Source organism: Carcharodon carcharias, chromosome 9 (genome assembly GCF_017639515.1).
Source record: "Carcharodon carcharias isolate sCarCar2 chromosome 9, sCarCar2.pri, whole genome shotgun sequence".
In the NCBI taxonomy this organism is placed as follows: Eukaryota; Metazoa; Chordata; class Chondrichthyes; order Lamniformes; family Lamnidae; genus Carcharodon; species Carcharodon carcharias.
In genome coordinates, this window is record NC_054475.1 from 75,818,276 (window position 1) to 75,842,017 (window position 23,742).

The following is a 23,742-nucleotide window of genomic DNA, read 5'->3' on the forward strand; positions in this document are numbered from 1 at the left end:
TCCTCACCCAGTCCGCACCCTCCTCACCCAGTCCACACCCTCCTCACGCAGTCCGACATGCCCTTTTTGCGGTCTTGTGGAGTCCGTGGACCATGTATACATAGGGTGTTGTAGGCTGCACTCCCTTTTTAGTTATTTGAAAAACCTTTTATTGATGTTTTGTTTGCACTTCAGCCCCACGCTCCTGATCTATGGGCACCCGGTGCGGAAGGGGGTCGGGAAGGAGGAGGACCTCCTCGTGAACCTGCTCCTGGGCCTGGCCAAGTTGGCCATTAACAGGTCCAGGCAGCGGGCGATCGTCGGGGGAGTCCCGCCCGATTGATTGTCCCTCTTCCGCGGCTACGTTCGCTGCCGGATGTCCCTGGAGAAGGAGCACGCGGTGTCTGCTGGCACTCTCGAGGCCTTCCGTGCTCGGTGGGCACCGCGGGGACTGGGGTGTTTTGTTGACCCCTTTAATCACATTTTGATTTAAAGTTTGTAAGTTTCCTTTCAACTTTGTTCTTGGTTTTTTACAGCTGACCTGAATTAGGGGCTGTGCCTGATTTATCCCAATTTTGTTGATTTGGTTTTCATTTAAAAGATTATCAAACTCACCCAGTCCGCACCCTCCTCACCCAGTCCGCACCCTCCTCACCCAGTCCGACACCCTCCTCACCTAGCCCGACATCCTCCTCACCCAGTCCGACATCCTCCTCACCCAGTCCGACATCCTCCTCACCCAGTCCGACATCCTCCTCACTCAGTCCGCACCCTCCTCACCCAGTCCGCACCCTCCTCACCCAGTCCGACACCCTCCTCACCCAGTCCGCACCCTCCTCACCCAGTCCAACATCCTCCTCACCCAGTCCCACATCCTCCTCACCCAGTCCCACATCCTCCTCACCCAGTCCACACCCTCCTCACCCAGTCCGACACCCTCCTCACCCAGTCCGACACCCTCCTCACCCAGTCCGACACCCTCCTCACCCAGTCCGACATCCTCCTCACCCAGTCCACATCCTCCTCACCCAGACCAACAGCCTCCTCACCCAGTCCACACCCTCCTCACCCAGTCCCACATCCTCCTCACCCAGTCCCACATCCTCCTCACCCACTCCGCACCCTCCTCACCCAGTCCGCAACCTCCTCACCCAGTCCGCACCCTCCTCACCCAGTCCGACATCAAACTCACCCAGTCCGCACCCTCCTCACCCAGTCCGCACCCTCCTCACCCAGTCCGCACCCTCCTCACCCAGTCCGACATCAAACTCACCCAGTCCGCACCCTCCTCACCCAGACCGCACCCTCCTCACCCAGTCCGCACCCTCCTCACCCAGTCCACACCCTCCTCTCCCAGTCCGCACCCTCCTCACCCACTCCGACATCAAACTCACCCAGTCCGCACCCTCCTCACCCAGTCCGACATCAAACTCAGCCAGTCCGCACCCTCCTCACCCAGTCCGCACCCTCCTCACCCAGTCCAACATCCTCCTCACCCAGTCCACACCCTCCTCTCCCAGTCCGCACCCTCCTCTCCCAGTCCGCACCCTCCTCACCCAGTCCGCACCCTCCTCACCCAGTCCGACATCCTCCTCACCCAGTCCGACATCCTCCTCACCCAGTCCAACATCAAACTCACCAAGTCCGACACCCTCCTCACCCAGTCCGACACCCTCCTCACCCAGTCCGACACACTCCTCACCCAGTCCGCACCCTCCTCACCCAGTCCGACACCCTCCTCACCAAGTCCGCACCCTCCTCACCCAGTCCGACACCCTCCTCATCAAGTCCGACACCCTCCTCACCCAGTCCAACATCCTCCTCACCCAGTCCGACACCCTCCTCACCCAGTCCGACACCCTCCTCACCCAGTCCACACCCTCCTCACTCATTCCGACACCCTCCTCACCCAGTCCGCACCCTCCTCACCCAGTCCGCACCCTCCTCACCCAGTCCGACATCAAACTCACCCAGTCCGCACCCTCCTCACCCAGTCCGACATCAAACTCACCCAGTCCGCACCCTCCTCACCCAGTCCGACACCCTCCTCACCCAGTCCGCACCCTCCTCACCCAGTCCGACATCCTCCTCACCCAGTCCACATCCTCCTCACCCAGTCCAACATCCTCCTCACCCAGTCCACACCCTCCTCACCCAGTCCCACATCATCCACACCCAGTCCCACATCCTCCACACCCACTCCGCACCCTCCTCACCCAGTCCGCACCCTCCTCACCCAGTCCGCACCCTCCTCACCCAGTCCGACATCAAACTCACCCAGTCCGCACCCTCCTCACCCAGTCCGACACCCTCCTCACCCTGTCCGACATCCTCCTCACCCAGTCCACACCCTCCTCACCCAGTCCACACCCTCCTCTCCCAGTCCGACATCAAACTCACCGAGTCCGCGCCCTCCTCACCCAGTCCGCACCCTCCTCACTTAGTCCGACATCAAACTCATCCAGTCCGCACCCTCCTCACCCAGTCCGACATCAAACTCACCCAGTCCGCGCCCTCCTCACCCAGTCCGCACCCTCCTCACTTAGACCGATATCAAACTCACCCAGTCCGCACCCTCCTCACCCAGTCCGACATCAAACTCACCCAGTCCGCACCCTCCTCACCCAGTCCGACATCAAACTCACCCAGTCCGCACCCTCCTCACCCAGTCCGCACCCTCCTCACCCAGTCCAACATCCTCCTCACCCAGTCCACACCCTCCTCTCCCAGTCCGCACCCTCCTCTCCCAGTCCGCACCCTCCTCACCCAGTCCGCACCCTCCTCACCCAGTCCGACATCCTCCTATCCCAGTCCGACATCCTCCTCACCCAGTCCAACATCAAACTCACCAAGTCCGACACCCTCCTCACCCAGTCCGACACCCTCCTCACCCAGTCCGACACACTCCTCACCCAGTCCGCACCCTCCTCACCCAGTCCGACACCCTCCTCACCAAGTCCGACAACCTCCTCACCCAGTCCAACATCCTCCTCACCCAGTCCGACACCCTCCTCACCCAGTCCGACACCCTCCTCACCCAGTCCACACCCTCCTCAATCATTCCGACACCCTCCTCACCCAGTCCGCACCCTCCTCACCCAGTCCGACATCAAACTCACCCAGTCCTAACCCTCCTCACCCAGTCCGACATCCTCCTCACCCAGTCCGAAACCATCCTCACCCAGTCCGCACCCTCCTCACCCAGTCCGCACCCTCCTCACCCAGTCCGCACCCTCCTCACCCAGTCCGACATCAAACTCACCCAGTCCGCACCCTCCTCACCCAGTCCGCACCCTCCTCACCCAGTCCGACATCAAACTCACCCAGTCCGCACCCTCTTCACCCAGTCCGACATCAAACTCACCCAGTCCGCACCCTCCTCACCCAGTCCGCACCCTCCTCACCCAGTCCACACCCTCCTCTCCCAATCCGGACCCTCCTCACCCAGTCCGACATCCTCCTCACCCAGTCCGACATCCACCCCACCCAGTCCGACATCCTCCTCACCCAGTCCAACATCAAACTCACCCAGTCCGACACCCTCCTCACCCAGTCCGACACCCTCCTCACCCAGTCCGACACACTCCTCACCCAGTCCGCACCCTCCTCACCCAGTCCGACACCCTCCTCACCAAGTCCGACACCCTCCTCACCCAGTCCAACATCCTCCTCACCCAGTCCGACACCCTCCTCACCCAGTCCCACACCCTCCTCACCCAGTCCGACACCCTCCTCACCCAGTCCGACACCCTCCTCACCCAGTCCGACACACTCCTCACCTTGTCCGCACCCTCCTCACCCAGTCCAACATCCTCCTCACCCAGTCCGACACCCTCCTCACCCAGTCCGACACCCTCCTCACCCAGTCCGACATCCTCCTCACCCAGTCCACACCCTCCTCACCCAGTCCGCACCCTCCTCACCCAGTCCGCACCCTCCTCACCCAGTCCGACATCAAACTCACCCAGTCCGCACCCTCCTCACCCAGTCCGTACCCTCCTCAACCTGTCCGCACCCTCCTCACCCAGTCCACATCCTCCTCACCAAGTCCGACATCCTCCTCACCCAGTCCGACATCCTCCTCACCCAGTCCGCACCCTCCTCACCCAGTCCTACATCCTCCTCACCCAGTCCGACATCCTCCTCACCCAGTCCGCACCCTCCTCACCCAGTCCGACATCCTCCTCACCCAGTCCGCACCCTCCTCACCCAGTCCGACATCCTCCTCACCCATTCCGACATCCTCCTCACCCAGTCCGCACCCTCCTCACCCAGTCCGACATCCTCCTCACCCAGTCCGACATCCTCCTCACCCATTCCGACATCCTCCTCACCCAGTCCGCACCCTCCTCACCCAGTCCGACATCCTCCTCACCCAGTCCGACATCCTCCTCACCCAGTCCGCACCCTCCTCACCCAGTCCGACATCCTCCTCACCCAGTCCGCACCCTCCTCACCCAGTCCGCACCCTCCTCACCCAGTCCGCACCCTCCTCACCCAGTCCGAAATCAAACTCACCCAGTCCGCACCCTCCTCACCCAGTCCGCACCCTCCTCACCCAGTCCGACATCAAACTCACCCAGTCCGCACCCTCCTCACCCAGTCCGCACCCTCCTCACCGAGTCCGACATCCTCCTCACCCAGTCTGCACCCTTCTCACCCAGTCCGACATCCTCCTCACCCCGTCCGACACCCTCCTCACCCAGTCCGACATCCTCCTCACCCAGTCCGACACCCTCCTCACCCAGTCCGACACCCTCCTCACCCAGTCCGCACCCTCCTCACCCAGTCCGACACCTTCCTCACCCAGTCCGCACCCTCCTCACCCAGTCCGACACCCTCCTCACCCAGTCCGACATCCTCCTCACCCAGTCCGACACCATCCTTACCTAGTCCGCACCCTCCTCACCCAGTCCGCACCCTCCTCACCCAGTCCGCACCCTCCTCACCCAGTCCGACATCAAACTCACCCAGTCCGTACCCTCCTCACCCAGTCCGCACCCTCCTCGCACAGTCCGACATCAAACTCACCCAGTCCGCACCCTCCTCACCCAGTCCGACATCAAACTCACCCAGTCCGCACCCTCCTCACCCAGTCCGACATCCTCCTCACCCAGTCCGCACCCTCCTCACCCATTCCGCACCCTCCTCACCCAGTCCGCACCCTCCTCACCCAGTCCGACAGCCTCCTCACCCAGTCCGCACCCACCTCACCCAGTCCAACATCCTCCTCACCCAGTCCACACCCTCCTCACCCAGTCCGACACCCTCCTCACCCAGTCCGACACCCTCCTCACCCAGTCCCACATCCTCCTCACCCAGTCCCACATCCTCCTCACCCAGTCCAACATCCTCCTCACCCAGTCCACACCCTCCTCACCCAGTCCGTACCCTCCTCACCCAGTCCACACCCTCCTCACCCAGTCCGACACCCTCCTCACCCAGTCCGACACCCTCCACACCCAGTCCGACATCCTCCTCACCCAGTCCACATCCTCCTCACCCAGTCCAACATCCTCCTCACCCAGTCCACACCCTCCTCACCCAGTCCCACATCCTCATCACCCAGTCCCACATCCTCCTCACCCAGTCCGCACCCTCCACACCCAGTCCCACATCCTCCTCACCTAGTCCCATATCCTCCTCACCCAGTCCGCACCCTCCTCACCCAGTCCGCACCCTCCTCACCCAGTCCGACATCAAACTCACCCAGTCCGCACCCTCCTCACCCAGTCCGTACCCTCCTCACCCTGTCCGCACCCTCCTCACCCAGTCCACATCCTCCTCACCAAGTCCGACATCCTCCTCACCCAGTCCGACATCCTCCTCACCCAGTCCGCACCCTCCTCACCCAGTCCTACATCCTCCTCACCCAGTCCGACATCCTCCTCACCCAGTCCGCACCCTCCTCACCCAGTCCGACATCCTCCTCACCCAGTCCGCACCCTCCTCACCCAGTCCGACATCCTCCTCACCCATTCCGACATCCTCCTCACCCAGTCCGCACCCTCCTCACCCAGTCCGACATCCTCCTCACCCAGTCCGACATCCTCCTCACCCATTCCGACATCCTCCTCACCCAGTCCGCACCCTCCTCACCCAGTCCGACATCCTCCTCACCCAGTCCGACATCCTCCTCACCCAGTCCGCACCCTCCTCACCCAGTCCGACATCCTCCTCACCCAGTCCGCACCCTCCTCACCCAGTCCGCACCCTCCTCACCCAGTCCGCACCCTCCTCACCCAGTCCGAAATCAAACTCACCCAGTCCGCTCCCTCCTCACCCACTCCGCACCCTCCTCACCCAGTCCGACATCAAACTCACCCAGTCCGCACCCTCCTCACCCAGTCCGCACCCTCCTCACCGAGTCCGACATCCTCCTCACCCAGTCTGCACCCTTCTCACCCAGTCCGACATCCTCCTCACCCCGTCCGACACCCTCCTCACCCAGTCCGACATCCTCCTCACCCAGTCCGACACCCTCCTCACCCAGTCCGACACCCTCCTCACCCAGTCCGCACCCTCCTCACCCAGTCCGACACCTTCCTCACCCAGTCCGCACCCTCCTCACCCAGTCCGACACCCTCCTCACCCAGTCCGACATCCTCCTCACCCAGTCCGACACCATCCTTACCTAGTCCGCACCCTCCTCACCCAGTCCGCACCCTCCTCACCCAGTCCGCACCCTCCTCACCCAGTCCGACATCAAACTCACCCAGTCCGCACCCTCCTCACCCAGTCCGCACCCTCCTCGCACAGTCCGACATCAAACTCACCCAGTCCGCACCCTCCTCACCCAGTCCGACATCAAACTCACCCAGTCCGCACCCTCCTCACCCAGTCCGACATCCTCCTCACCCAGTCCGCACCCTCCTCACCCATTCCGCACCCTCCTCACCCAGTCCGCACCCTCCTCACCCAGTCCGACAGCCTCCTCACCCAGTCCGCACCCACCTCACCCAGTCCAACATCCTCCTCACCCAGTCCACACCCTCCTCACCCAGTCCGACACACTCCTCACCCAGTCCGACACCCTCCTCACCCAGTCCCACATCCTCCTCACCCAGTCCCACATCCTCCTCACCCAGTCCAACATCCTCCTCACCCAGTCCACACCCTCCTCACCCAGTCCGTACCCTCCTCACCCAGTCCACACCCTCCTCACCCAGTCCGACACCCTCCTCACCCAGTCCGACACCCTCCTCACCCAGTCCGACATCCTCCTCACCCAGTCCACATCCTCCTCACCCAGTCCAACATCCTCCTCACCCAGTCCACACCCTCCTCACCCAGTCCCACATCCTCATCACCCAGTCCCACATCCTCCTCACCCAGTCCGCACCCTCCACACCCAGTCCCACATCCTCCTCACCTAGTCCCATATCCTCCTCACCCAGTCCGCACCCTCCTCACCCAGTCCGCACCCTCCTCACCCAGTCCGACATCAAACTCACCCAGTCCGCACCCTCCTCACCCAGTCCGCACCCTCCTCACCCAGTCCGCACCCTCCTCTCCCAGTCCGCACCCTCCTCACCCAGTCCGACATCCTCCTCACCCAGTCCGACATCCACCCCACCCAGTCCGACATCCTCCGCACCCAGTCCAACATCAAACTCACCCAGTCCGACACCCTCCTCACCCAGTCCGACACCCTCCTCACCCAGTCCGACACACTCCTCACCCAGTCCGCACCCTCCTCACCCAGTCCGACACCCTCCTCACCAAGTCCGACACCTCACCCAGTCCAACATCCTCCTCACCCAGTCCGACACCCTCCTCACCCAGTCCCACACCCTCCTCACCCAGTCCGACACCCTCCTCACCCAGTCCGACACCCTCCTCCCCAGTCCGACACACTCCTCACCCAGTCCGCACCCTCCTCACCCAGTCCAACATCCTCCTCACCCAGTCCGACACCCTCCTCACCCAGTCCGACACCCTCCTCACCCAGTCCGACATCCTCCTCACCCAGTCCGCACCCTCCTCACCCAGTCCGACATCAAACTCACCCAGTCCGCACACTCCTCACCCAGTCCGTACCCTCCTCACCCTGTCCGCACCCTCCACACCCAGTCCACACCCTCCTCACCCAGTCCGACATCCTCCTCACCCAGTCCGACATCCTCCTCACCCAGTCCGCACCCTCCTCACCCCGTCCGACATCCTCCTCACCCAGTCCGACATCCTCCTCACCCAGTCCGCACCCTCCTCACCCAGTCCGCACCCTCCTCACCCAGTCCAACATCCTCCTCACCCAGTCCACACCCTCCTCTCCCAGTCCGCACCCTCCTCTCCCAGTCTGCACCCTCCTCACCCAGTCCGCACCCTCCTCACCCAGTCCAACATCAAACTCACCAAGTCCGACACCCTCCTCACCCAGTCCGACACCCTCCTCACCCAGTCCGACACACTCCTCACCCAGTCCGCACCCTCCTCACCCAGTCCGACACCCTCCTCACCCAGTCCGACACCCTCCTCACCCAGTCCGCACCCTCCTCACTCATTCCGACACCCTCCTCACCCAGTCCGCACCCTCCTCACCCAGTCCGCACCCTCCTCACCCAGTCCGACATCAAACTCACCCAGTCCGCACCCTCCTCACCCAGTCCGCACCCTCCTCACCCAGTCCGACATCAAACTCACCCAGTCCGCACGCTCCTCACCCAGTCCGACATCAAACTCACCCAGTCCGCACCCTCCTCACCCAGTCCGACACCCTCCTCTCCCAGTCCGCACCCTCCTCACCCAGTCCGACATCCTCCACACCCAGTCCGACACCCTCCTCACCCAGTCCGCACCCTCCTCACCCAGTCCGCACCTTCCTCACCCAGTCCGCACCCTCCTCACCCAGTCCGACACCCTCCTCACCCAGTCCGCACCCTCCTCACCCAGTCCAACATCCTCCTCACCCAGTCCCACATCCTCCTCACCCAGTCCGACATTCACCTCACCCAGTTCGACATCCTCCTCTCCCAGTCCGCACCCTCCTCACCCAGTCCGCACCCTCCTCACCCAGTCCACAGCTTCCTCACCCAGTCTGCACCCGCCTCACCCAGTCCACACCCTCCTCACCCAGTCCGACACCCTCCTCACCCAGTCCGACATCCTCCTCACCCAGTCCACATCCTCCTCACCCAGTCCAACATCCTCCTCACCCAGTCCACACCCTCCTCACCCAGTCCCACATCCTCCTCACCCAGTCCCATATCCTCCTCACCCACTCCGCACCCTCCTCACCCAGTCCGGACCCTCCTCACCCAGTCCGCACCGTCCTCACCCAGTCCGACATCCTCCTCACCCAGTCCGACACCCTCCTCACCCATTCCGACACCCTCCTCACCCATTCCAACACCCTCCTCACCCATTCCAACATCAAAGTCACCCAGTCCGCACCCTCCTCACCCAGTCCGCACCCTCCTCACCCAGTCCGACACCCTCCTCACCTAGTCCGACATCCTTCTCACCCAGTCCGACATCCTCCTCACCCAATCCGACATCCTCCTCACCCAGTCCGACATCCTCCTCACTCAGTCCGCACCCTCCTCACCCAGTCCGCACCCTCCTCACCCAATCCGACACCCTCGTCACCCAGTCCGCACCCTCCTCACACAGTCCAACATCCTCCTCACCCAGTCCCACATACTCCTCACCCAGTCCCACATCCTCCTCACCCAGTCCACACCCTCCTCACCCAGTCCGCACCCTCCTCACCCAGTCCACACCCTCCTCACCCAGTCCGACACCCTCCTCACCCAGTCCGACACCCTCCTCACCCAGTCCGACATCCTCCTCACCCAGTCCACATCCTCCTCACCCAGACCAACATCCTCCTCACCCAGTCCACACCCTCCTCACCCAGTCCCACATCCTCCTCACCCAGTCCCACATCCTCCTCACCCACTCCGCACCCTCCTCACCCAGTTCGCAACCTCCTCACCCAGTCCGCACCCTCCTCACCCAGTCCGACATCAAACTCACCCAGTCCGCACCCTCCTCACCCAGTCCGACATCAAACTCACCCAGTCCGCACCCTCCTCACCCAGTCCGCACCCTCCTCACCCAGTCCGACATCAAACTCACCCAGTCCGCACCCTCCTCACCCAGACCGCACCCTCCTCACTTAGTCCGACATCAAACTCACCCAGTCCGCACCCTCCTCACCCAGTCCGACATCAAACTCACCCAGTCTGCACCCTCCTCACCCAGTCCGACATCAAACTCACCCAGTCCGACACCCTCCTCACCCAGTCCGCAACCTCCTCACCCAGTCCGCACCCTCCTCACCCAGTCCACACCCTCCTCTCCCAGTCCGCACCCTCCTCACCCAGTCCGACATCAAACTCACCCAGTCAGCACCCTCCTCACCCAATCCCACATCCTCCTCACCCACTCCGCACCCTCCTCACCCAGTCCGCAACCTCCTCACCCAGTCCGCACCCTCCTCACCCAGTCCGCACCCTCCTCACCCAGTCCGACATCAAACTCACCCAGTCCGCACCCTCCTCACCCAGTCCGCACCCTCCTCACCCAGTCCGACATCAAACTCACCCAGTCCGCACCCTCCTCACCCAGTCCGCACCCTCCTCACTTAGTCCGACATCAAACTCACCCAGTCCGCACCCTCCTCACCCAGTCCGACATCAAACTCACCCAGTCCGCACCCTCCTCACCCAGTCCGACATCAAACTCACCCAGTCCGACACCCTCCTCACCCAGTCCGCACCCTCCTCACCCAGTCCGCACCCTCCTCACCCAGTCCACACCCTCCTCTCCCAGTCCGCACCCTCCTCACCCAGTCCGACATCAAACTCACCCAGTCTGCACCCTCATCACCCAGTCCGACATCAAACTCACCCAGTCCGCACCCTCCTCACCCAGTCCGCACCCTCCTCACCCAGTCCAACATCCTCCTCACCCAGTCCACACCCTCCTCTCCCAGTCCGCACCCTCCTCACCCAGTCCGACATCCTCCTATCCCAGTCCGACATCCTCCTCACCCAGTCCAACATCAAACTCACCAAGTCCGACACCCTCCTCACCCAGTCCGACACCCTCCTCACCCAGTCCGACACACTCCTCACCCAGTCCGCACCCTCCTCACCCAGTCCGACACCCTCCTCACCAAGTCCGACACCCTCCTCACCCAGTCCGACACCCTCCTCACCCAGTCCGACACCCTCCTCACCCAGTCCGCACCCTCCTCACTCATTCCGACACCCTCCTCACCCAGTCCGCACCCTCCTCACCCAGTCCGCACCCTCCTCACCCAGTCCGACATCAAACTCACCCAGTCCGCACCCTCCTCACCCAGTCCGCACCCTCCTCACCCAGTCCGACATCAAACTCACCCAGTCCGCACTCTCCTCACCCAGTCCGACATCAAACTCACCCAGTCCGCACCCTCCTCACCCAGTCCGACACCCTCCTCACCCAGTCCGCACCCTCCTCACCCAGTCCGACATCCTCCTCACCCAGTCCCACATCCTCCTCAGCCACTCCGCATCCTCCTCACCCAGTCCCACATCCTCCTCACCCAGTCCGCACCCTCCTCACCCAGTCCGACATCCTCCTCACCCAGTCCGACACCCTCCTCACCCATTCCGACACCCTCCTCACCCATTCCAACACCCTCCTCACCCAGTCCACACCCTCCTCACCCAGTCCGCACCCTCCTCACCCAGTCCACACCCTCCTCACCCAGTCCGCACCCTCCTCACCCAGTCCACACCCTCCTCACGCAGTCCGACATGCCCTTTTTGCGGTCTTGTGGAGTCCGTGGACCATGTATACATAGGGTGTTGTAGGCTGCACTCCCTTTTTAGTTATTTGAAAAACCTTTTATTGATGTTTTGTTTGCACTTCAGCCCCACGCTCCTGATCTATGGGCACCCGGTGCGGAAGGGGGTCGGGAAGGAGGAGGACCTCCTCGTGAACCTGCTCCTGGGCCTGGCCAAGTTGGCCATTAACAGGTCCAGGCAGCGGGCGATCGTCGTGGAGTCCCGCCCGATTGTTTGTCCCTCTTCCGCGGCTACGTTCGCTGCCGGATGTCCCTGGAGAAGGAGCACGCGGTGTCTGCTGGCACTCTCGAGGCCTTCCGTGCTCGGTGGGCACCGCGGGGACTGGGGTGTTTTGTTGACCCCTTTAATCACATTTTGATTTAAAGTTTGTAAGTTTCCTTTCAACTTTGTTCTTGGTTTTTTACAGCTGACCTGAATTAGGGGCTGTGCCTGATTTATCCCAATTTTGTTGATTTGGTTTTCATTTAAAAGATTATCAAACTCACCCAGTCCGCACCCTCCTCACCCAGTCCGCACCCTCCTCACCCAGTCCGACACCCTCCTCACCTAGTCCGACATCCTCCTCACCCAGTCCGACATCCTCCTCACCCAGTCCGACATCCTCCTCACTCAGTCCGCACCCTCCTCACCCAGTCCGCACCCTCCTCACCCAGTCCGACACCCTCCTCACCCAGTCCGCACCCTCCTCACCCAGTCCAACATCCTCCTCACCCAGTCCCACATCCTCCTCACCCAGTCCCACATCCTCCTCACCCAGTCCACACCCTCGTCACCCAGTCCGACACCCTCCTCACCCAGTCCGACACCCTCCTCACCCAGTCCGACACCCTCCTCACCCAGTCCACATCCTCCTCACCCAGTCCACATCCTCCTCACCCAGTCCACACCCTCCTCACCCAGTCCCACATCCTCCTCACCCAGTCCCACATCCTCCTCACCCACTCCGCACCCTCCTCACCCAGTCCGCAACCTCCTCACCCAATCCGCACCCTCCTCACCCAGTCCGACATCAAACTCACCCAGTCCGCACCCTCCTCACCCAGTCCGCACCCTCCTCACCCAGTCCGACATCAAACTCACCCAGTCCGCACCCTCCTCACCCAGTCCGCACCCTCCTCACCCAGTCCGACATCAAACTCACGCAGTCCGCACCCTCCTCACCCAGACCGCACCCTCCTCACCCAGTCCGCACCCTCCTCACCCAGTCCACACCCCCCTCTCCCAGTCCGCACCCTCCTCACCCACTCCGACATCAAACTCACCCAGTCCGCACCCTCCTCACCCAGTCCGACATCAAACTCACCCAGTCCGCACCCTCCTCACCCAGTCCGCACCCTCCTCACCCAGTCCAACATCCTCCTCACCCAGTCCACACCCTCCTCTCCCAGTCCGCACCCTCCTCTCCCAGTCCGCACCCTCCTCACCCAGTCCGCACCCTCCTCACCCAGTCCGACATCCTCCTCACCCAGTCCGACATCCTCCTCACCCAGTCCAACATCAAACTCACCAAGTCTGACACCCTCCTCACCCAGTCCGACACCCTCCTCACCCAGTCCGACAAACTCCTCACCCAGTCCGCACCCTCCTCACCCAGTCCGACACCCTCCTCACCAAGTCCGCACCCTCCTCACCCAGTCCGACACCCTCCTCATCAAGTCCGACACCCTCCTCACCCAGTCCAACATCCTCCTCACCCAGTCCGACACCCTCCTCACCCAGTCCGACACCCTCCTCACCCAGTCCACACCCTCCTCACTCATTCCGACACCCTCCTCACCCAGTCCGCACCCTCCTCACCCAGTCCGCACCCTCCTCACCCAGTCCGACATCAAACTCACCCAGACCGCACCCTCCTCACAAAGTCCGCACCCTCCTCACCCAGTCCGACATCAAACTCACCGAGTCCGCACCCTCCTCACCCAGTCCGACATCAAACTCACCCAGTCCGCACCCTCCTCACCCAGTCCGACACCCTCCTCACCCAGTCCGCACCCTCCTCACCCAGTCCGACATCCTCCTCACCCAGTCCACATCCTCCTCACCCAGTCCAACATCCTCCTCACCCAGTCCACACCCTCCTCACCCAGTCCCACATCATCCACACCCAGTCCCACATCCTCCACACCCACTCCGGACCCTCCTCACCCAGTCCGCACCCTCCTCACCCAGTCCGACATCAAACTCACCCAGTCCGCACCCTCCTCACCCAGTCCGCACCCTCCTCACCCAGTCCAACATCCTCCTCACCCAGTCCACACCCTCCTCTCCCAGTCCTCACCCTCCTCTCCCATTCCGCACCCTCCTCACCCAGTCCGCACCCTCCTCACCCAGTCCGACATCCTCCTATCCCAGTCCGACATCCTCCTCACCCAGTCCAACATCAAACTCACCAAGTCCGACACCCTCCTCACCCAGTCCGACACCCTCCTCACCCAGTCCGACACACTCCTCACCCAGTCCGCACCCTCCTCACCCAGTCCGACACCCTCCTCACCAAGTCCGACAACCTCCTCACCCAGTCCAACATCCTCCTCACCCAGTCCGACACCCTCCTCACCCAGTCCGACACCCTCCTCACCCAGTCCACACCCTCCTCAATCATTCCGACACCCTCCTCACCCAGTCCGCACCCTCCTCACCCAGTCCGACATCAAACTCACCCAGTCCTAACCCACCTCACCCAGTCCGACATCCTCCTCACCCAGTCCGAAACCATCCTCACCCAGTCCGCACCCTCCTCACCCAGTCCGCACCCTCCTCACCCAGTCCGCACCCTCCTCACCCAGTCCGACATCAAACTCACCCAGTCCGCACCCTCCTCACCCAGTCCGCACCCTCCACACCCAGTCCGACATCAAACTCACCCAGTCCGCACCCTCTTCACCCAGTCCGACATCAAACTCACCCAGTCGGCACCCTCCTCACCCAGTCCGCACCCTCCTCACCCAGTCCACACCCTCCTCTCCCAATCCGCACCCTCCTCACCCAGTCCGACATCCTCCTCACCCAGTCCGACACCCTCCTCACCCAGTCCGACACCCTCCTCACCCAGTCCACACCCTCCTCACTCATTCCGACACCCTCCTCACCCAGTCCGCACCCTCCTCACCCAGTCCGCACCCTCCTCACCCAGTCCGACATCAAACTCACCCAGACCGCACCCTCCTCACAAAGTCCGCACCCTCCTCACCCAGTCCGACATCAAACTCACCGAGTCCGCACCCTCCTCACCCAGTCCGACATCAAACTCACCCAGTCCGCACCCTCCTCACCCAGTCCGACACCCTCCTCACCCAGTCCGCACCCTCCTCACCCAGTCCGACATCCTCCTCACCCAGTCCACATCCTCCTCACCCAGTCCAACATCCTCCTCACCCAGTCCACACCCTCCTCACCCAGTCCCACATCATCCACACCCAGTCCCACATCCTCCACACCCACTCCGCACCCTCCTCACCCAGTCCGCACCCTCCTCACCCAGTCCGACATCAAACTCACCCAGTCCGCACCCTCCTCACCCAGTCCGCACCCTCCTCACCCAGTCCAACATCCTCCTCACCCAGTCCACACCCTCCTCTCCCAGTCCTCACCCTCCTCTCCCATTCCGCACCCTCCTCACCCAGTCCGCACCCTCCTCACCCAGTCCGACATCCTCCTATCCCAGTCCGACATCCTCCTCACCCAGTCCAACATCAAACTCACCAAGTCCGACACCCTCCTCACCCAGTCCGACACCCTCCTCACCCAGTCCGACACACTCCTCACCCAGTCCGCACCCTCCTCACCCAGTCCGACACCCTCCTCACCAAGTCCGACAACCTCCTCACCCAGTCCAACATCCTCCTCACCCAGTCCGACACCCTCCTCACCCAGTCCGACACCCTCCTCACCCAGTCCACACCCTCCTCAATCATTCCGACACCCTCCTCACCCAGTCCGCACCCTCCTCACCCAGTCCGACATCAAACTCACCCAGTCCTAACCCACCTCACCCAGTCCGACATCCTCCTCACCCAGTCCGAAACCATCCTCACCCAGTCCGCACCCTCCTCACCCAGTCCGCACCCTCCTCACCCAGTCCGCACCCTCCTCACCCAGTCCGACATCAAACTCACCCAGTCCGCACCCTCCTCACCCAGTCCGCACCCTCCACACCCAGTCCGACATCAAACTCACCCAGTCCGCACCCTCTTCACCCAGTCCGACATCAAACTCACCCAGTCGGCACCCTCCTCACCCAGTCCGCACCCTCCTCACCCAGTCCACACCCTCCTCTCCCAATCCGCACCCTCCTCACCCAGTCCGACATCCTCCTCACCCAGTCCGACACCCTCCTCACCCAGTCCGACACCCTCCTCACCCAGTCCACACCCTCCTCACTCATTCCGACACCCTCCTCACCCAGTCCGCACCCTCCTCACCCAGTCCGCACCCTCCTCACCCAGTCCGACATCAAACTCACCCAGACCGCACCCTCCTCACAAAGTCCGCACCCTCCTCACCCAGTCCGACATCAAACTCACCGAGTCCGCACCCTCCTCACCCAGTCCGACATCAAACTCACCCAGTCCGCACCCTCCTCACCCAGTCCGACACCCTCCTCACCCAGTCCGCACCCTCCTCACCCAGTCCGACATCCTCCTCACCCAGTCCACATCCTCCTCACCCAGTCCAACATCCTCCTCACCCAGTCCACACCCTCCTCACCCAGTCCCACATCATCCACACCCAGTCCCACATCCTCCACACCCACTCCGCACCCTCCTCACCCAGTCCGCACCCTCCTCACCCAGTCCGACATCAAACTCACCCAGTCCGCACCCTCCTCACCCAGTCCGCACCCTCCTCACCCAGTCCAACATCCTCCTCACCCAGTCCACACCCTCCTCTCCCAGTCCTCACCCTCCTCTCCCATTCCGCACCCTCCTCACCCAGTCCGCACCCTCCTCACCCAGTCCGACATCCTCCTATCCCAGTCCGACATCCTCCTCACCCAGTCCAACATCAAACTCACCAAGTCCGACACCCTCCTCACCCAGTCCGACACCCTCCTCACCCAGTCCGACACACTCCTCACCCAGTCCGCACCCTCCTCACCCAGTCCGACACCCTCCTCACCAAGTCCGACAACCTCCTCACCCAGTCCAACATCCTCCTCACCCAGTCCGACACCCTCCTCACCCAGTCCGACACCCTCCTCACCCAGTCCACACCCTCCTCAATCATTCCGACACCCTCCTCACCCAGTCCGCACCCTCCTCACCCAGTCCGACATCAAACTCACCCAGTCCTAACCCACCTCACCCAGTCCGACATCCTCCTCACCCAGTCCGAAACCATCCTCACCCAGTCCGCACCCTCCTCACCCAGTCCGCACCCTCCTCACCCAGTCCGCACCCTCCTCACCCAGTCCGACATCAAACTCACCCAGTCCGCACCCTCCTCACCCAGTCCGCACCCTCCACACCCAGTCCGACATCAAACTCACCCAGTCCGCACCCTCTTCACCCAGTCCGACATCAAACTCACCCAGTCGGCACCCTCCTAACCCAGTCCGCACCCTCCTCACCCAGTCCACACCCTCCTCTCCCAATCCGCACCCTCCTCACCCAGTCCGACATCCTCCTCACCCAGTCCGACATCCACCCCACCCAGTCCGACATCCTCCTCACCCAGTCCAACATCAAACTCACCCAGTCCGACACCCTCCTCACCCAGTCCGACACCCTCCTCACCCAGTCCGACACACTCCTCACCCAGTCCGCACCCTCATCACCCAGTCCAACATCCTCCTCACCCAGTCCGACACCCTCCTCGCCCAGTCCCACACCCTCCTCACCCAGTCCGACACCCTCCTCACCCAGTCCGACACCCTCCTCACCCAGTCCGACACACTCCTCACCTTGTCCGCACCCTCCTCACCCAGTCCAACATCCTCCTCACCCAGTCGGACACCCTCCTCACCCAGTCCGACACCCTCCTCACCCAGTCCGACATCCTCCTCACCCAGTCCGCACCCTCCTCACCCAGTCCGCACCCTCCTCACCCAGTCCGACATCAAACTCACCCAGTCCGCACCCTCCTCACCCAGTCCGTACCCTCCTCACCCTGTCCGCACCCTCCTCACCCAGTCCACACCCTCCTCACCCAGTCCGACATCCTCCTCACCCAGTCCGACATCCTCCTCACCCAGTCCGCACCCTCCTCACCCAGGATGACATCCTCCTCACCCAGTCCGACATCCTCCTCACCCAGTCCGCACCCTCCTCACCCAGTCCGACATCCTCCTCACCCAGTCCGCACCCTCCTCACCCAGTCCGACATCCTCCTCACCCATTCCGACATCCTCCTCACCCAGTCCGCACCCTCCTCACCCAGTCCGACATCCTCCTCACCCAGTCCGACACCCTCCTCACCTAGTCCGACATCCTCCTCACCCAGTCCGACATCCTCCTCACCCAGTCCGACATCCTCCTCACTCAGTCCGCACCCTCCTCACCCAGTCCGCACCCTCCTCACCCAGTCCGACACCCTCCTCACCCAGTCCGCACCCTCCTCACCCAGTCCAACATCCTCCTCACCCAGTCCCACATCCTCCTCACCCAGTCCCACATCCTCCTCACCCAGTCCACACCCTCCTCACCCAGTCCGACACCCTCCTCACCCAGTCCGACACCCTCCTCACCCAGTCCGACATCCTCCTCACCCAGTCCACATCCTCCTCACCCAGACCAACATCCTCCTCACCCAGTCCACACCCTCCTCACCCAGTCCCACATCCTCCTCACCCAGTCCCACATCCTCCTCACCCACTCCGCACCCTCCTCACCCAGTCCGCAACCTCCTCACCCAGTCCGCACCCTCCTCACCCAGTCCGACATCAAACTCACCCAGTCCGCACCCTCCTCACCCAGTCCGCACCCTCCTCACCCAGTCCGACATCAAACTCACCCAGTCCGCACCCTCCTCACCCAGTCCGCACCCTCCTCACCCAGTCCGACATCAAACTCACGCAGTCCGCACCCTCCTCACCCAGACCGCACCCTCCTCACCCAGTCCGCACCCTCCTCACCCAGTCCACACCCCCCTCTCCCAGTCCGCACCCTCCTCACCCACTCCGACCTCAAACTCACCCAGTCCGCACCCTCCTCACCCAGTCCGACATCAAACTCACCCAGTCCGCACCCTCCTCACCCAGTCCGCACCCTCCTCACCCAGTCCAACATCCTCCTCACCCAGTCCACACCCTCCTCTCCCAGTCCGCACCCTCCTCTCCAGTCCGCACCCTCCTCACCCAGTGCGCACCCTCCTCACCCAGTCCGACATCCTCCTCACCCAGTCCGACATCCTCCTCACCCAGTCCAACATCAAACTCACCAAGTCCGACACCCTCCTCACCCAGTCCGACACCCTCCTCACCCAGTCCGACAAACTCCTCACCCAGTCCGCACCCTCCTCACCCAGTCCGACACCCTCCTCACCAAGTCCGCACCCTCCTCACCCAGTCCGACACCCTCCTCATCAAGTCCGACACCCTCCTCACCCAGTCCAACATCCTCCTCACCCAGTCCGACACCCTCCTCACCCAGTCCGACACCCTCCTCACCCAGTCCACACCCTCCTCACTCATTCCGACACCCTCCTCACCCAGTCCGCACCCTCCTCACCCAGTCCGCACCCTCCTCACCCAGTCCGACATCAAACTCACCCAGACCGCACCCTCCTCACAAAGTCCGCACCCTCCTCACCCAGTCCGACATCAAACTCACCGAGTCCGCACCCTCCTCACCCAGTCCGACATCAAACTCACCCAGTCCGCACCCTCCTCACCCAGTCCGACACCCTCCTCACCCAGTCCGCACCCTCCTCACCCAGTCCGACATCCTCCTCACCCAGTCCACATCCTCCTCACCCAGTCCAACATCCTCCTCACCCAGTCCACACCCTCCTCACCCAGTCCCACATCATCCACACCCAGTCCCACATCCTCCACACCCACTCCGCACCCTCCTCACCCAGTCCGCACCCTCCTCACCCAGTCCGACATCAAACTCACCCAGTCCGCACCCTCCTCACCCAGTCCGCACCCTCCTCACCCAGTCCAACATCCTCCTCACCCAGTCCACACCCTCCTCTCCCAGTCCTCACCCTCCTCTCCCATTCCGCACCCTCCTCACCCAGTCCGCACCCTCCTCACCCAGTCCGACATCCTCCTATCCCAGTCCGACATCCTCCTCACCCAGTCCAACATCAAACTCACCAAGTCCGACACCCTCCTCACTCCAGTCCGACACCCTCCTCACCCAGTCCGACACACTCCTCACCCAGTCCGCACCCTCCTCACCCAGTCCGACACCCTCCTCACCAAGTCCGACAACCTCCTCACCCAGTCCAACATCCTCCTCACCCAGTCCGACACCCTCCTCACCCAGTCCGACACCCTCCTCACCCAGTCCACACCCTCCTCAATCATTCCGACACCCTCCTCACCCAGTCCGCACCCTCCTCACCCAGTCCGACATCAAACTCACCCAGTCCTAACCCACCTCACCCAGTCCGACATCCTGCTCACCCAGTCCGAAACCATCCTCACCCAGTCCGCACCCTCCTCACCCAGTCCGCACCCTCCTCACCCAGTCCGCACCCTCCTCACCCAGTCCGACATCAAACTCACCCAGTCCGCACCCTCCTCACCCAGTCCGCACCCTCCACACCCAGTCCGACATCCTCCTCACCCAGTCCGCACCCTCTTCACCCAGTCCGACATCAAACTCACCCAGTCCGCACCCTCCTCACCCAGTCCGCACCCTCCTCACCCAGTCCACACCCTCCTCTCCCAATCCGCACCCTCCTCACCCAGTCCGACATCCTCCTCACCCAGTCCGACATCCACCCCACCCAGTCCGACATCCTCCTCACCCAGTCCAACATCAAACTCACCCAGTCCGACACCCTCCTCACCCAGTCCGACACCCTCCTCACCCAGTCCGACACACTCCTCACCCAGTCCGCACCCTCCTCACCCAGTCCGACACCCTCCTCACCAAGTCCGACACCCTCCTCACCCAGTCCAACATCCTCCTCACCCAGTCCGACACCCTCCTCACCCAGTCCCACACCCTCCTCACCCAGTCCGACACCCTCCTCACCCAGTCCGACACACTCCTCACCCAGTCCGACACACTCCTCACCTTGTCCGCACCCTCCTCACCCAGTCCAACATCCTCCTCACCCAGTCGGACAACCCTCCTCACCCAGTCCGACACCCTCCTCACCCAGTCCGACATCCTCCTCACCCAGTCCCGCACCCTCCTCACCCAGTCCGCACCCTCCTCACCCAGTCCGACATCAAACTCACCCAGTCCGCACCCTCCTCACCCAGTCCGTACCCTCCTCACCCTGTCCGCACCCTCCTCACCCAGTCCACACCCTCCTCACCCAGTCCGACATCCTCCTCACCCAGTCCGACATCCTCCTCACCCAGTCCGCACCCTCCTCACCCAGGATGACATCCTCCTCACCCAGTCCGACATCCTCCTCACCCAGTCCGCACCCTCCTCACCCAGTCCGACATCCTCCTCACCCAGTCCGCACCCTCCTCACCCAGTCCGACATCCTCCTCACCCATTCCGACATCCTCCTCACCCAGTCCGCACCATCCTCACCCAGTCCGACATCCTCCTCACCCAGTCCGACATCCTCCTCACCCATTCCGACATCCTCCTCACCCAGTCCGCACCCTCCTCACCCAGTCCGACATCCTCCTCACCCAGTCCGACATCCTCCTCACCCAGTCTGCACCCTTCTCACCCAGTCCGACATCCTCCTCACCCAATCCGACATCCTCCTCACCCATTCCGACATCCTCCTCACCCAGTCCGCACCCTCCTCACCCAGTCCGACATCCTCCTCACCCAGTCCGACATCCTCCTCACCCAGCCCGCACCCTCCTCACCCAGTCCGACATCCTCCTCACCCAGTCCGCACCCTACTCACCCAGTCCGCACCCTCCTCACCCAGTCCGCACCCTCCTCACCCAGTCCGAAATCAAACTCACCCAGTCCGCACCCTCCTCACTCAGTCCGCACCCTCCTCACCCAGTCCGACATCAAACTCACCCAGTCCGCACCCTCCTCACCCAGTCCGACACCCTCCTCACCCAGTCCGAAATCAAACTCACCCAGTCCGCACCCTCCTCACTCAGTCCGCACCCTCCTCACCCAGTCCGACATCAAACTCACCCAGTCCGCACCCTCCTCACCCAGTCCGCACCCTCCTCACCGAGTCCGACATCCTCCTCACCCAGTCTGCACCCTTCTCACCCAGTCCGACATCCTCCTCACCCAGTCCGACACCCTCCTCACCCAGTCCGACATCCTCCTCACCCAGTCCGACACCCTCCTCACCCAGTCCGACACCCTCCTCACCCAGTCCGCACCCTCCTCACCCAGTCCGACACCTTCCTCACCCAGTCCGCTCCCTCCTCACCCAGTCCGACACCCTCCTCACCCAGTCCGACATCCTCCTCACCCAGTCCGACACCATCCTTACCTAGTCCGCACCCTCCTCACCCAGTCCGCACCCTCCTCACCCAGTCCGCAACCTCCTCACCCAGTCCGACATCAAACTCACCCAGTCCGCACCCTCCTCACCCAGTCCGCACCCTCCTCGCACAGTCCGACATCAAACTCACCCAGTCCGCACCCTCCTCACCCAGTCCGACATCAAACTCACCCAGTCCGCACCCTCCTCACCCAGTCCGACATCCTCCTGAACCAGTCCGACATCCTCCTCACCCAGTCCAACACCCTCCTCACCCAGTCCGACATCCTCCTCACCCAGTCCGCACCCTCCTCACCCATTCCGCACCCTCCTCACCCAGTCCGCACCCTCCTCACCCAGTCCGACAGCCTCCTCACCCAGTCCGCACCCACCTCACCCAGTCCAACATCCTCCTCACCCAGTCCACACCCTCCTCACCCAGTCCGACACCCTCCTCACTTAGTCCGACACCCTCCTCACCCAGTCCCACATCCTCCTCACCCAGTCCCACATCCTCCTCACCCAGTCCAACATCCTCCTCACCCAGTCCACACCCTCCTCACCCAGTCCGTACCCTCCTCACCCAGTCCACACCCTCCTCACCCAGTCCGACACCCTCCTCACCCAGTCCGACATCCTCCTCACCCAGTCCACATCCTCCTCACCCAGTCCAACATCCTCCTCACCCAGTCCACACCCTCCTCACCCAGTCCCACATCCTCATCACCCAGTCCCACATCCTCCTCACCCAGTCCGCACCCTCCACACCCAGTCCCACATCCTCCTCACCTAGTCCCATATCCTCCTCACCCAGTCCGCACCCTCCTCACCCAGTCCGCACCCTCCTCACCCAGTCCGCACCCTCCTCACCCAGTCCGACATCAAACTCACCCAGTCCACACCCTCCTCACCCAGTCCGCACCCTCCTCACCCAATCCGACATCAAACTCACCCAGTCCGCACCCTCCTCACCCAGTCCGCACCCTCCTCACCCAGTCCACACCCTCCTCTCCCAGTCCGCACCCTCCTCACCCAGTCCGACATCCTCCTCACCCAGTCCGACATCCACCCCACCCAGTCCGACATCCTCCTCACCCAGTCCAACATCAAACTCACCCAGTCCGACACCCTCCTCACCCAGTCCGACACCCTCCTCACCCAGTCCGACACACTCCTCACCCAGTCCGCACCCTCCTCACCCAGTCCGACACCCTCCTCACCAAGTCCGACACCTCACCCAGTCCAACATCCTCCTCACCCAGTCCGACACCCTCCTCACCCAGTCCCACACCCTCCTCACCCAGTCCGACACCCTCCTCACCCAGTCCGACACCCTCCTCCCCCAGTCCGACACACTCCTCACCCTGTCCGCACCCTCCTCACCCAGTCCAACATCCTCCTCACCCAGTCCGACACCCTCCTC

General features: G+C 63.1%; 1 protein-coding gene across 1 annotated transcript in view; it reads left to right on the plus strand.

The window, feature by feature from the left end:
- LOC121282433 (gamma-aminobutyric acid receptor subunit alpha-1-like) overlaps positions 1-23,742 on the plus strand; it is a 545,721-nt gene that overhangs the window by 281,447 nt on the left and 240,532 nt on the right. The window lies entirely within an intron of this gene.